This window comes from Eschrichtius robustus, chromosome 11, assembly GCF_028021215.1.
Source record: "Eschrichtius robustus isolate mEscRob2 chromosome 11, mEscRob2.pri, whole genome shotgun sequence".
NCBI classification, from domain to species: domain Eukaryota; kingdom Metazoa; phylum Chordata; class Mammalia; order Artiodactyla; family Eschrichtiidae; genus Eschrichtius; species Eschrichtius robustus.
In genome coordinates this window covers 107,681,443-107,696,055 of record NC_090834.1, presented here as the reverse complement: position 1 = coordinate 107,696,055, position 14,613 = coordinate 107,681,443, and the positions used below count along the sequence as shown (strand labels likewise).

The 14,613-nt window shown below is 43.9% G+C and overlaps 1 long non-coding RNA gene across 1 annotated transcript; it reads left to right on the top strand.

The window, feature by feature from the left end:
- Positions 1-233: 233 nt before the first annotated feature.
- LOC137772632 (uncharacterized) lies at positions 234-9,957 on the top strand. The gene is made up of 3 exons (XR_011075508.1): positions 234-591; positions 8,023-8,306; positions 9,839-9,957. It is a non-coding gene; the product is annotated as an uncharacterized lncRNA (long non-coding RNA).
- The last annotated feature ends 4,656 nt before the right edge of the window (positions 9,958-14,613 follow it).

Below are 14,613 nucleotides of genomic sequence, written 5' to 3'. Positions count from 1 at the left end.
CAGATGAAGGATTTAAGGTAAAGAAGGAAAGAGAAGGAGATAGGGGAAGTATTGCAAGTCAGAGAGGAGAAATTAGAGACAAGCAGAAAGTTACTGACCCTGAAGGGGTAAATATGAGAGGGAAAGGAGAGCATCTTTGCCTAAGAGAAGAGAGAGTGGGAATGAAGAGCTACTGGGGATGAAGGCGGAGACCAGGACCAAAGGAAGTGAAGAAGAGTGATAAAGAGGGAAATGGAACATTTTGAGAAGAAAGAGAAGATTTGTTAATGTGTTGATAGGTAGAGGAAAAGTGGACATTGGTTTCTTGGAAAAGAGCTGTGACTGAGGAGCTTATAGAGAAATGTTTGAGAAATGGATTTGGGATAGGCTAGAAGGATTTAGTTTAACACATGATTGGGTTTATGAGATGTAGGAGAATGCATAGTGAGAAAAATGGAAAGTTACAGCAGGATAAGGATAGGTCATGAAGGTTGTGGACAGAGATGCAGGCTGGAGTGCAGTTTCTGAGAGAGGATCCTAAAGAATAATGAAGGGCTCCAAAGTGACAAAGGCAAGAGCAGAGATAAGAAAATAAAGAAGTGAAGAAAAAAAGTAAGAAGCCAAGTCCCACAACAGTGATTATGTTTGTTGGATTTTAAAGTTATTTCCTTTACTATTTCTGTACCCTCCTCTCCCATGTAGCCAATTTTACAGTGTAAGGGGACAGGCCTCTCGCAGGGCCCTGTATATCTGGACTGAGCCCAGCCTCCCTGATCTTCCCTGTAACTAGCCCCCAGATTGTATCCAGAATAATTGCTGGGCTCCACTATTTTTTTTTAAATATATAAATGTATTTATTTATTTATTTTTGGCTACCTTGGGTCTTCGCTGCTGCGCACGGGCTTTCTCTAGTTACAGCGAGTGGGGGCTACTCTTCGATGCGGTGCGTGGGTTTCTCATTGCAGTGGCTTCTCTTGTTGCGGAGCACAGGCTCTAGGCACGTGGGCTTCAGTAGTTGTGGCATGCAGGCTCAGTAGTTGCGGCTCACGGGCTCTAGAGCGCAGGCTCAGTAGTTGTGGCGCTTGGGCTTGGTTGCTCTGCGGCATGTGGGATCTTCCCGGGCCAGGGATTGAACCCATGTCCCCTGCATTGACAGGCGGATTCTTAACCACTACGCCACCAGGGAAGTCCCGGGCTCCACTATTTTTTGAAAAATATGTATTTATTTATTTATCTGGCTGCATCGGGTCTTAGTTGTGGCACGCAGGGATCTTCATTGCAGCACGTGGGCTCTCTGGTTATGGCATGCAGACTCTAGAGCATGCGGGCTCAGTAGCTGAGGCGTGTGGGCTTAGTTGCCCTGTGGCGTGTGGGATCTTAGTTCCCCAACCAGGGATCAAACCCCGTCCCCTGCATTGTAAGGGGGTTTCTTAACCACTGGACCAGCAGGGAAGTCCCTGGGCTCCACCTTTTTAGTCACTTCACCATGATCACCATTTCCACAAGTTCCCCTTACCTCCACATCAAATTTGAATTTGAAGCGGTCTCAATTATTTTGTATTATTATTATTTCCATCTTTGACTTTTAATGATGCATCTAATCACATGGACTTTTCCCCTTGTGTCTGTCTCCTTTGGGGCTTTCTTTTATGTCTTCCACATGTCATCCACCATCCATTGTCACCCCAGGGAAGAGAGAAGATTCTCTGAGTATCTAGTGTCAAGGCATCAATATCAAGACTCTTGGGTAGGGATCTAAGAGGTGGCAAAAAGCAGTCATGGATACTTAGGATGAAAGGAATACGTCACCCTTTCTCCTCCACATACGTTTTAAAGTCTACAATTTATAAGGGGTAGAAACTTCATCATATCATAAGTCTCATAACACAAATTTATAATAGCCTCATGTTTTTGAATTGTTAAGTTTTCTACACACCCCTACCTAATTTTCCCATCTCCAAAAGTGCTGTTAAACTCTATGCCATATTTTTGTTCATATAGTCAAATCTAACAGATAATCTATCAATTCCTTTTTTTTTTTTTTTCCTGGCAATTTCCTTCTTGGAGTCCTTTGTCCTCTGGGTCTGATGTAGGGTGGCTCATTCTAGGCTTGTTCCAGAGCTGCTTTCCTGAGCTTCTTAACACTTCTCTCTGTTTTTCTGTGTTGGTTCTCCTGCTGCCTGGATCTTAGATCTTCTTCCCCTTTTTTGTTTTACAGCCTCATTTTGGTCAACCACATCATCTAATAGCTTCCAAAGAAAGTAACCACGGGAGGTAAACTTTGTAACACCTTATCTATCTGAAAATATTGATTCTTCTCTCATATTTGACTGATAGTTTAACTGGGTGTGCGATTCTAGGTTGGCAATGTTTTTCCCTTAGAATTTCGAAGGCACGCTCTTCTAACTTCCAAGTGCTGCTGTTTATAAGTACAGTTTTGTTCGTCTTCTTTTTTAAACTCTATGGATGTGACCTGTTTTCCTTTCATATGTAAATTACCTGTTTTCTACCACACCACGGCCCAACCTGCACTCTCACCCCATTTTCTGTGGTTTTCAGGGTGTGGGAGCCTGCATTATACTCATCTTTTTTTCTACTTATGTCACCCTCTTTTTCTTCTACTCTCTGGATAGAAAATGTTATTAACTTTATCTTCTTATCCTTTCTATTAGATTTTTAATTTTAACTCTCTTGTTCACTGATTGCTTCTTATTTTACATATAGCATTTCTGTTTTTGTTTCATGTACATGTGCTCTTAGCTCTCTGAGGAATTTTCCTGGTTTTAAGTTTTCTTCTGGTTTTCACATTGTTTCCTCTGAATTCCCTTCCACCCTTTCTGGTGTGTGAGTGTGTGTGTGTGTGTGTGTGTGTGTGTGTGTGTGTGTGTGTTGTTGGAGGTTTTCCTCAAATGTTTGATATTTGTCTATTCATATGTAAGAACAGGACACTGAGCAGAGCTAATTGGAAACTCTAGGTGCACAGATGGGGCTTGTTAATTGATGGGCTTCATTCTAAGGTGACTGGAGCAGCGGGGTTTTTTTAGTGGGTACCCTCAAATGTCAGAATCTGTAGATCACACTGCAGCAACTCTTCAGTTTCTCCAGAGAAGATTGTCCAGTCTCCTATCTGGGGATTATTTGCATGGTCACCACTGTTGAGGTTCTGGCAGCAGGGCAAGGGGGGTAGGGTTTTGGATCCAACATTCAGCACGCCTATTTTCACCCAGTCCTTTTGTTTTCAGCTCAGTGCTCACCACTACTTTCAGCTGTGCCTGGTGGCCCTGAGTCAATGTTTTGCAGACTCAATTTCTCCAAAGAATAAACCGTCTGATATCCCGCAAGGGGTCATTGCCAGGCTAAAAAGGGCTGGAGAAGGGATTTGTGAGTTTAACTGATTTATATACAGACTTCTAATCAATTTCCCTGTTTTCAGCTCCATGACTTTCTCCTTCCACCTGAGGTATCTGGTCCCTTCAGGTCCTGAACTTTTGGGGGGACAAGTAGAGTGAACTGTTACTCTTTTGGTTTGTATTCTCCTCTTTAAGTCCCAGCTTCCCACACTCTGTTAAGTTAGTTCCCCCTCCATCTCCAAAATTTTGTTGACCTCTCTGATCCACTGTTGTCTGCTCTCCTGCTCCTTTTGTCTCTGTGGGTTTTTTTTTAAGTTTTTTAAAAAAATTAATTTATTTATTTTTGGCTGTGTTGGGTCTTCGTTTCTGTGCGAGGGCTTTCTCTAGTTGCGGCAAGCAGGGGCCACTCTTCATCGTGGTGCGCAGGCCTCTCGTTATCGTGGCCTCCCTTGTTGCAGAGCACAGGCTCCAGACGCGCAGGCTCAGTAGTTGTGGCTCACGGGCCTAGTTGCTCCGCGGCATGTGGGATCCTCCCAGACCAGGGCTCGAACCCGTGTTCCCTGCATTAGCAGGCAGATTCTCAACCACTGCGCCACCAGGGAAGCCCCTGTCTTTGTGCTTTTATACCATATTTATTCCTTTATTTTCATCTTGGTGGGGTTTGGAGATAAACATATATATTTGTTCAATCTGCCATGTTTGACAAAAGTTCTCCTCCGTTACCTTTTCATTGTTCTTAATCAAATTCTCAGAGAGTAACTGTTATTTTCATCTTGAGGGTACTTTGCTATTTTCTTTTTTTCTCCTCTTAGTTTATCCCTCTCCCCCTTTCCCTTTTGGTAACCATAAGTTTGTTTTCTATGTGAGTCTATTTCTGTTTTGTAGATAAATTCATTTGTATCTTCTTTTTTTTTTTTTTAAGATTCCACATATAAGCGTTATAATATGAAATTTGTCTTTCTCTGTCTGGCTTACTTCACTTAGTATGATAATCTCTAGGTCCATCCATGTTGCTGTAAATGGCATTATTTCATTTTTTTTTATGGCTGAGTAATATTCCATTACACACACACACACACACACACACACACACATATATATATACACATACATACACACACGTACCGTATCTTCTTTATCCATTTATTTGTCAATGGACATTTAGGTTCCATGTCTTGGCTGTTGTAAATAGTGTTGCAATGAACATTGAGGTGTATGTATGTTTTTGAATTATAGTTTTCTTCAGATATATGCCCAGGAGTGGGATTGCAGAATCATATGGTAACTCTATTTTCAGTTTTTTAAGGAACCTCCATACTGTTCTCTATAGTTGTTGTACCAATTTGCATTCCCACCAGCAATGTATGAGGGATCCTTTTTCTCCACACCCTCTCCAGCATTTATTATTTGTAGGCTTTTTGATGATGGCCTTGCTATTTTCTGTATGAATTTTCCTGTGTGCAAGTGGCTAACACGATGAACAAATCAACTGTATTATTGTACTGCTACTGCAGTGTACAACAAACTGTCCCAAATCAGTTATTGTAAATATGCTATAATTTCTCGTATCTTAAAAAAAACCAAACAAAACCTTTTCTGGCTGCACATTCCCCTCTAGTTACGGTCCCATTTTTCTTCCTCCCTGTGCTAGGCACAGAAGCGGCCCCAAAAGATATATTCCCTTCCTAACCCCAGGAACCTGTGACTATTACCCCTGTGGCAGAAGAGTGAATGTTACTTTATATGGTGAAAGATGTGATTAAGTTAAAGACCTTGAGAGAAGGAGCTTATTCTGGATAATCTGGGTGAGCCCAATATGCCAGCACAGGTGTCGTTATAAGGAGAGGGACAGAAGGAGATCAGACACACACAGAAGAAGAGGAGGCAGTGTGACCCCAGAGGCAAGAGACCGGAGTGAGGCAGCCACAAGTCAAGGAATGTTAATAGCCACCAGAGGGTGGAAAGAACACAATGGGGTCTTCCCTAGAGCCTCTGCAGGGAGTGTGGCCTCTCTCAATACCTTGATTTGGGCCTCTAGAACTGTGAGAGAATAAACTTCTGTCATTTTAAGCCACCGAGTTTGTGGTAATCTGTTACAGCAGCTCTAGGAAATTAATACATTCCCTTCACAGCTAAATTCCTCCAAAAAGTTATCTATGCTTACTTCTCCTCCATTCCTTTTTATCCAGTTTTACATATATATATGTATATATGTATATATATACATATATATATTTTTTTGGCTGCGTTGGGTCTTTGTTGCTGCTCACGGGCTTTTCTCTGGTTGTGGTGAGCCGGGGCAACCCTTCGTTGCGGTGCATGGGCTTCTCACTGCGGTGGCTTCTCTTGTTTCGGAGCACGGGCTCTAGGCGTGTGGGCTTCAGTAGTTGTGGCTCACGGGCTCTAGAGCGCAGGCTCAGTAGTTGTGGCGCACGGGCTTAGTTGCTCCGCGGAATGTGGGATCTTCCCAGACCAGGGCTCGAACCCGTGGCCCCTGCATTGGCAGGTGGATTCTTAACCACTGCGCCACCAGGGAAGACCTATCCAATTTTTTATATTGGACATATTAATATATACAGAAAAGTTGAAATATTAGAGCAATAGGCAATTAAATATTCTCTTCTAGATTCAGCAGTTGATAACAGTTTGCCTTATTTGCTTTTTTTTTTTTTTAAAGGAATTCTTTTTTTTTTTTTTTTTTTTTTTTTAATTTATTTTTTTCATCCTTGTCTGCGTTGGGTCTTCGTTTCTGTGCAAGGGCTTTCTCCAGTTGCGGCAAGTGGGGGCCACTCCTCATTGCGGTGCGCGGGGCCCCCCACTATCGCGGCCTCTCCTGTTGTGGAGCACAAGCTCCAGACGCACAGGCTCAGTAGCTGTGGCCCACGGGCCCAGCCGCTCCGCGGCATGTGGGATGCCCCCAGACCAGGGCTCGAACCCGCGTCCCCCGCACCGGCAGGAAGACTCTCAACCACTGCGCCACCAGGGAAGCCCTGCCCTATTTGCTTTATGTCTATATATTTCAGCATATATCTCCGAAGAATAGAGACATTCTCCTACATACCCATAATACCTAAGCAAATTAAAATTTTTTTTAATTTAATAAATTAAAAATTAAGAATAATTCCCTAATATCATCTAATATTCAATCTATATTCAAATGTCCTTCCTTGTCCCCAAAATATCTTTTATAAAATTTTTCCCGTGGTCCAGGATCCAATCAAGGCTCATATGTTGAATGTGATTGTTAACTCTTTAATCTACATTAATCTCCCACTTGTTTTTAACAACTTTGACTTTTTAACGAATTCTGGCCTGTATTCTTATAGATGGCCAACATTCTGGATTTATCTGATTGCGTCTAGATGATGTCATTTAGCTGGATGTTCTATGTGCTATAGTTCTTGTATACCCAAAATTGGGGCTTTTGGCCCAGTTTCTTTCTCTGGAGCATTCATCTGAATCGGAGTTTCCCTTCTGTGGTTGTTTACTATCTATCTCTCCCCACTAGAATGTAAGCTCCATGAGGGAATGACGTATGTCTGCTGGGTTACTTGTTCTAATCCACTGTCTAACCAACACATCACAGGCACTCAGCATGTATTTGTGGTATGAATCAGTCCTTCACATCCAGTGACTTTACCTGTCTTAATACTATTTAACATCTATTGAGAAGTTGCTGTAATAATTTATGCTGTTCCTTAGAATATCTCAGACTTTTTGAAGGCTCAGATGCCTGAAAATGTCTTATTCCACACTTGTCTAGGCTCGTCTAGGTAAAGAATTTCCTTCAGCAGTTCGAAGGCATGCCCCTTCGTTATCTCCCTTCAAGTATGGCCATCAAGCATCCAGATCTATTTTATGCTTGAGCCACTGTACACAACCAGGTGTTCAGTGTATGTGGGCTGTTTTCTTCTCTTTGGCTCCATTATTTCTGCTTATTTATTGGTCAGAAGTTTATAGCTTGCTCTTTCTTCCATTCTCTAGGAGCTCTGATCTCATAGTTAAGACAATAAAGTAGAGATATTGGGTGTGGGCAGAGTTGTAAAGATAAGCTGCAGAAGGCTTAAGCCTATTAGTAGGATGTTTTTAACAAATGAGGATCGCTAACATTTACTGAATTCTTATAATAATCAGAATCATCTCATAGGCACCATGCTGAGCGCTTTACATGTTCTCTATCATCTATTCCTTCCAACAACTCTCTGAGATAAGAACTATCACTCTATCAGCTCTACCAACTAGAAACTTCCCCGGGCCAGGCCCTGAGCCAAGGCAGCCTGACCCCAGACCCGCATGGGAAACCACCCTGCTGAACTGCCTCTGTTCTTACTAGCCAAACCCCACAACCTGTTCTCCTAGCCTGCCAAAGCGAGGTCTGCCATCCTGCTTGGGGGGCGGGGAGTGAGGCCGTGGAGCCACCCTTCCATTCCTTGAGTGAATGTTTGTTGTTTTTGTTTTGTTTTGTTTTTTGTTTGTTTTGTTTTTTAAATTTTGTTTTTGGCTGCCGCAAGGTGTGCAGGATCTTAGTTCCCAGACTAGGAATGGAACCCTCGCCCCCTGCAGTGGAAGTGCGGAGTCTTAACCACTGGACCGGCAGGGAAGTCCCAGTGAATGCTTGTTGAATGAGCGCTTCAGAGACAAGTTTTTAAGAACATAAATGCCAAAAAAAAATGATGTTTATTTTCTTTCCCAGATCTCTGCCTTCCCAAGACCATCCACTGCTGGCCTCCTCTGGTGATTATCTGAGTACCGAGAAATTGTTGCCTTTCTTATAAGAAGCCTGCACAGGCACCAGGTCAAGACGAGCAGTTTTTGGTTTTGTGGGTCTCTCAGATTACGCCTCGCAGTATATAAATTGTGAACCAAATAATCAGACTCGTTCTTTGGCTGGATTACATTTTCTCCTGGAATATCAGATGCATTCCACCGAGACCACAGAAAGAAAAAGTGAAGATCAAGAAACTGTGACACCGCTTTGTAAGTGCAGATATTTTCAATCATCTGGGTAGTTACAACTTTACATATATATATAATATCCTTTTTTACTAAACTTAACCAAAATGCACACACTACAGGGAATTAAGAGCTCCTGAGTGATTTTATGTATTTTTATTATTCTTTCTTTGCATATTCCCAAAGATCCCTGTTTCTAACAACAGGTTGTATTAAAAATGACATCATTGTTTGGCTTTTGCTCAAATGTCCTCTTGGTCCCATTAATTCATTCAGCCAGCACTGAACACTCACCATGTGCTAGTTGGGAATGCAACAAATATAAGGGACCAGGTTCTTGCCCTTGGCCTCCTGTCTATCTCACGTTGAGACAGATGTCTCAGTAAGCCAGTTACCACACATTGTGAGATGGGCTTGAAGGGACATAGGTACTAAGTGTGGTGGGAAACGCAGAGGAGGGAGGGCCTGACTCTGGGGGCTGGTTAGGGGGCTGATCAGAGAAGGCTTCATGGTGGAGATGACCATTTAGGGCTGGACTTCAAAGGGTGAGAAGGTGTTGACGTTGGGTCAGAAGAAGAGAAACAAACATTCTACGCAAAAAGAATAGTGTTGCTGATGTATGATGACCAGGAACCGTGTGGCTCGTTCTGGAAAAGGCGAGAAAAGTAGTTTGGTGTGGCCGGAGCAGAGAGAGGATTATAGAGACCGGTAGGATGTGAGCTGGGGGAGAGCCTGGGGACAGCCTTGAATGCAGGACTAAGGAAGTTGGCCTTTGTTCTGTAGGTGACAGGGAGAATGACGCCAGCAGATCTTTGCTTTAAGTAATTTGCTGAGCCGAGAGATCGAATCAGCTGGGCGCAGTATGAGGGTGGGTCAAAGTGGGACACTAAGTAGCTCCCCGGCACAGAGTCCCCTGCTCAGTAAAGCAGGAGGTATGTTCATTAGATCGATGTAAGGAACAGTTCAGAGTTGAGAGGACGAGGCTATGAACTACGGCACAGAAAGTGGGGATGAAAACAAGAGGATAGACTGGAGAGGGTTTTAGGAGACCTATTTAACAGGATTTGCTGATTAATTGTGAATGACGGTGAGGAGGGAGGCACCAAGCTTACAGCTAATCGTGTCTGATATCTATCACCAAATGCTTACTTTGCAGTTAGATGCTTTGCCTGCAGGATCTCCTTTACTCCCATAATCGCCATATGAGCAGGGTTGTGTTACTATCTGCATTTTATAGATGAGGAAGTTGGAGCCTGGACTGGTCAATCAAAGTGATTAGGCAGGTACATCACTTTGAACCTAAGGACTTGAACCCAAGGGAGGGACATGACGCAACCAACCAGGGAGCAGTTAATGAGTGGCAGATTCAGGCCGGAACCCACTGGAACCACCTACTACTCCCCAGATTCAGGAACAGGCTGCCCAAGCACCATATCAAGCCACAGACGTGTAGTGTTTGGATAGAATATTCTTAAAGCAGTTTTTAGAACGAACTGCTAATGTTTAAAAATCTAGAGTTCATATTAAAACCTGGGTTTCTGTTTTTTCTTGAAAAGTAAGAAGATCTGACCACCCTGGGCCCATATGGCAACCCTTGCTGCCTGTCTGCATTCCTGTGCTCTGCAGTTGGCCAGAGCCCGCCTGCCTGCCTGGGGTCCCTGCCCACATTTGCAGGTGCCCGAGTTTGCTGGTCCAGTTTGATGCCAAGCTGTGCTTGTGCATTTGATCTCGTGTCAAGCTGAGGCCTCCATTGATGACCAAATACTCTTTTTGAATGTTAGAGAATATAAGATAAAAACAGTAACGTGTTTTGCTTTGTTTGTTTTTTCTTTCATGCTGTGGGAATTGAGAAAAACTAAATACCCACCCATGCTTGAGTGCCCACAGGGAGGAGGGTTACATACAGGCAGTGTAGGCCAAAGGTGAATGGTCATGGTTCCTGAAACCAGCACCCATTAAAATGAAATATCAATCATCCCATGGAAAATGGCCAAAGTAGTGGCAGCTATACAAATCATGCTGTGATTTTTTTCTGTTTAATTTGTTTTGTAATTAATAATTTGCTTGAATTTTGAGCTGTGTACTTTGGACGTATTATAAGGAAGCTTCTAGAGAAAATACGTGTGTGTATGCGTGTGTGTGTGTGTGTGTGTGTGTGTGTGTGTGTATCATAGCTTACATAGCTTGGAATTCTCTGCAGAAATTCAATTTCAGAACATTTTTAAAAGATTTTACGACTTTACTAAAAGTTGAAAACATGCTTCCGTACCATTAAGTTAGAATGTGAGGCACAGGATGGCAAACAGGTATCTGTCCATGTTAAATATGTTGTTCCATTTAAGATGCAACAAGGCCCATGGCAGCAGTCAGTTTGGACAAATGATAGATTTTTATGCTTGTGTGAGTTTGTTCGCAATTTGAAAACTGCACTTAGAGACACAGGTTCAAACAGGTGCAAGGAACAGAGCTGACACCAGAGCTTCAGGAGTTTGGCCCCTAATCGGTGTGACCCCAGACAGTTTTCCACCATGCCTGGCTGCCTGATTCAGAGGCTGAAGAAAGGCAGCTGCTGCTGCTGGGCACGAATTTCTCAGAGGCCACTGGGTATCATTCTGGGATGGCCACTGGGTTTCAGAGGTTCATTGTCCATCTCGCAAGGGTCACCCATCCTGTCAGACCACCCTGACCCAACTGTTAGGAGGCCAGCCCTGCAAGCTTTCCCTGAGAGCCTGAATTAATTGTACAAGGTTGGCACTGCAGGTCAATTTGGTCTCAGGAGCCATTTCTACCCTGATTACTCAAGGCTTGCGAGGCCATACCCTGGTGCTCCTTGGACTCTGACCCCTGCCTAGCACGTTCTCCTTCCTCCTTCCTCTCCTCCTCAGAGAGTCCCCGGTGTGCACTCCCAGGGTGGGTCCTGGACGCGTGTTGTGTTCAGTTCTTCCATTCTCGGCTGTATTGCCCAGAATCCATCATGTCTTATTGATATCGTATAGACAAGTGCCCATACTAGGTGGTTGGCACTGTGCTGAGCCAGAGATACAAGAGACAGGTGCCCCACCCTTGGAGACAAGAGGAGCATGAAGGGACTCATTCCTGAACAACGTAGCACTTTGTCATAGTGCTCTAACAACTGGTATTTTTTTTTTAACCTTTCTCTATTTATTTATTTATTTATTTTTAACATCTTTATTGGAGTATAATTGTGTTACAATGTTGTGTTAGTTTCTGCTGTATAACAAAGTGAATCAGCTATATGTATACATATATCCCCATATCCCCTCCTTCTTGTGTCTCGCTCCCACCCTCCCTATCCCACCCCTCTAGTTGGTCACAAAGCACCGAGCTGACCCCCCCGTGCAATGCAGCTGCTTCCCACTATAACAACTGGTATTGTATCTCAGTCACATTACAGTTTCATTTTTGTGGTGTGGCTTAAAAAGCCTAGGCTCCCCAAAAGATCCAGCCAGGTTCATGGTAAAATTCTACTACTTATTCATTCTTTAACAAATATTTATCAATCACCTATTATTTGGCACTATTCCAGAAGTCACAATTGTAACAGAGAACAAAACTGACAGATATCCCTGTTCTGTTGCTTATGCTATTGTAAGCAGGAGACAGAAAAATTGTGTCAATATGTAATATGAGCTAAGAATTTTGAAGAAAAACCAAGCAGAGTAAGGGAGAGAGAATGACAAGAGTGGGGTGTTTGGGCTGCTCTTTTAGATAAGGTGGTTGGGGAAGGCCTTTCTGATGAGGTGACTCTCCAAGTGGGGCCCAGACGGAGGTGAGAGAGAAGTAGGAAGTCCTTTTTGGAGGAAGTCCTTTTTGGAGGAAGTCCTCTTCAGGCAGGAGGCCTCGCGGACAGCGCCTCCCAGTGGCGAGTGCGTCTGGCCTGTCTGAGGAGCAGGAAGTCGCTGCCGGGACCTCTGCACTTCTCGGTTTCCTCCTCTGCAAGTCCATGGGCTTGTCGTGAGGAACAGACGAAATCACTTATGTGGAAACATTTATGTAAACCATCAGGCACTGTATCAAAATTATTCTCTTTATATTGACTTATCAAGTATTTGTAGAATGTCTAAATCATCATGGATCGTAATTATTATATTACGATTCTGCCCTTTCATTTTTTTTATTATTGAGGTGAAATTCATATAACGTATAATTAACCATTTTAAAGTGTATGATCCAGTGACATTTAGTGCCTTCACACTGTTGTGCAACGACTACCTCTATTTAGTTCCAAAACTTTCATCACCCTGCCTTTTCACTTTTAATATTAGTTTATGTTACCACTCTTGAAAAAGGACTTTTTTCCCCATATCTGACTGCCCTTCCTGGCTGGCCTTCACCAATTCTTATGATTCATCCATGTGTTTATTCAGCAGATTGTTTATCAGGCATCTGCTGTGCAGCTGGCACCATGCTGGGTAGGTACTGGGGTTACAGAGGACACACAGGTCCCTGCATTTAGAGGACTCATAATCCACTGGGGGATTTAGACAATGAACATAAGTTATCAGAAAATTGATTTAAATTATGATATAAATGCTTATAAGAAAAAATGCTTTGAAAATTATGTTTAGGGCTTCCCTGGTGGCGCAGCGGTTGAGAGTCTGCCTGCCAATGCAGGGGACACGGGTTCGAGCCCTGGTCCGGGAGGATCCCACATGCCACGGAGCAACTGGGCCCGTGAGCCACAATTACTGAGCCTGCGCGTCTGGAGCCTGTGCTCCGCAACAGGAGAGGCCGCGATAGTGAGAGGCCCGCGCACCGCGATGAAGAGTGGCCCCCGCTTGCCGCGACTGGAGAAAGCCCTCGCACAGAAACGAAGACCCAACACAGCCATAAGTAAATTAAAAAAAAAAAAAAAAAGTCTTCAGCTTCAGCAAGCACTGCTAAAAAAAAAAAAAAAAAAAAAAAATTATGTTTAAAACATTTGTGAAGTTATTAAAGCTACCAGAAGTGAGATGCCACTAGCTATTAGACCTTAGAATAACATGACTATATTGTTTTTATCATCGTGCCTCTGGTTCAGAGACACTGGAGTGAAAGATCACCTCAGGAAAGTGACCTGGATGATGTCAGGGCAGAGAGTGAGCAGGCAGGCAAAGGTAGAAAACAGTGGTACTTCATTCATTTCCTCCTGATAATGACCCTTTCAAGGACAGATACTGTTACCATCCCTCCCATTTTATAGATGTGGAAACTGAGACTTAGAAGGTCCTGCCTTGCCTAATGCCACCTGGCGGGCCTTCTAGCCAATGTTTCCCTTCAGCCATCTGTCCGGCAAAATGGAAAAGCATTTTTTCCAATAGAGGGCAGTCGCACATCTGGTTGGAAGAAGACGTTGGTCAGCATCCACCCAGCCCAGATGGCGTGCTCCCAGCCTTCCAGGGGAGGGCGCTGCTAGGCTGGCCTCGGAGTCATCTCGCCAGACCTCCCCGGGTCCTGCCTTCCTGCCCACTCCCCTCCCACCCTCCCACCGAGACGCCTGACCCAGCAAGCTCTCAGCACCCTCGGGCCTTTTCATGCACACATCGTTTTCCTAGATGATTGTTTCTTAATCATGCTGTGGAATAACAAATCAGGGCTAGTAACCCAAGTGACCTCAAGTGATGAGCTAGTGATCACCAAACATGGGTAGAGCCCTCCGGGCAGGAGTCCGGAAAATGCTAGTGTGATCCTCATGGCCGCGTGGTGCGGCGGTGCCACCGTGGTGCCACCGCAGCACGTCCATCATGTAGGCACAATCTTGGGGTTTCTTTAGGCGGGATGACCTGGCAGCATTTCCACCCCACCCACAGCTAGTTTCGCTTTCCTAATGTTGTTAAAATGTACCTTCTAACTGAAGTAGGGTGGTTGAACAGGTTCCAACATTTTACTTAGCTTTTTTATGTGATCATTGAAGATTTCGTCCTTCTAGTGGGTCTCTTTTCTCCTCTGTCTGGAAGATGCCCAGGAACTGTCGTCTTTGGCATTTGTCCACAGTCCAGGTTCTAATAGCTTTTGGACTGTGGTTTAATTTTAACCATAAAACCTTCTTTTGGAAGAATTACTTTTTAATCTGGAAAGAGCCAGTCCGATAGAGAGCAGAAACACCTCCTGCTGGGAATCAGTAGGCGAAGTTATGTTCATGTACTGCTGACATATCTCTTTTTAAAGGGAGGGGGGACAGGCGCTGATTTGATGGGGAAAAATGAAAATGAAAATTGTGGATAGGTCAGTTTGGAGTACTGTTTGAACGTCTGCTTTAATCAACGTGATAAACTCTGGTGTCCAAGGAGAGTGGGCAGCGGGAGGGAGCTGAGGGGTGAAACGATTGAGA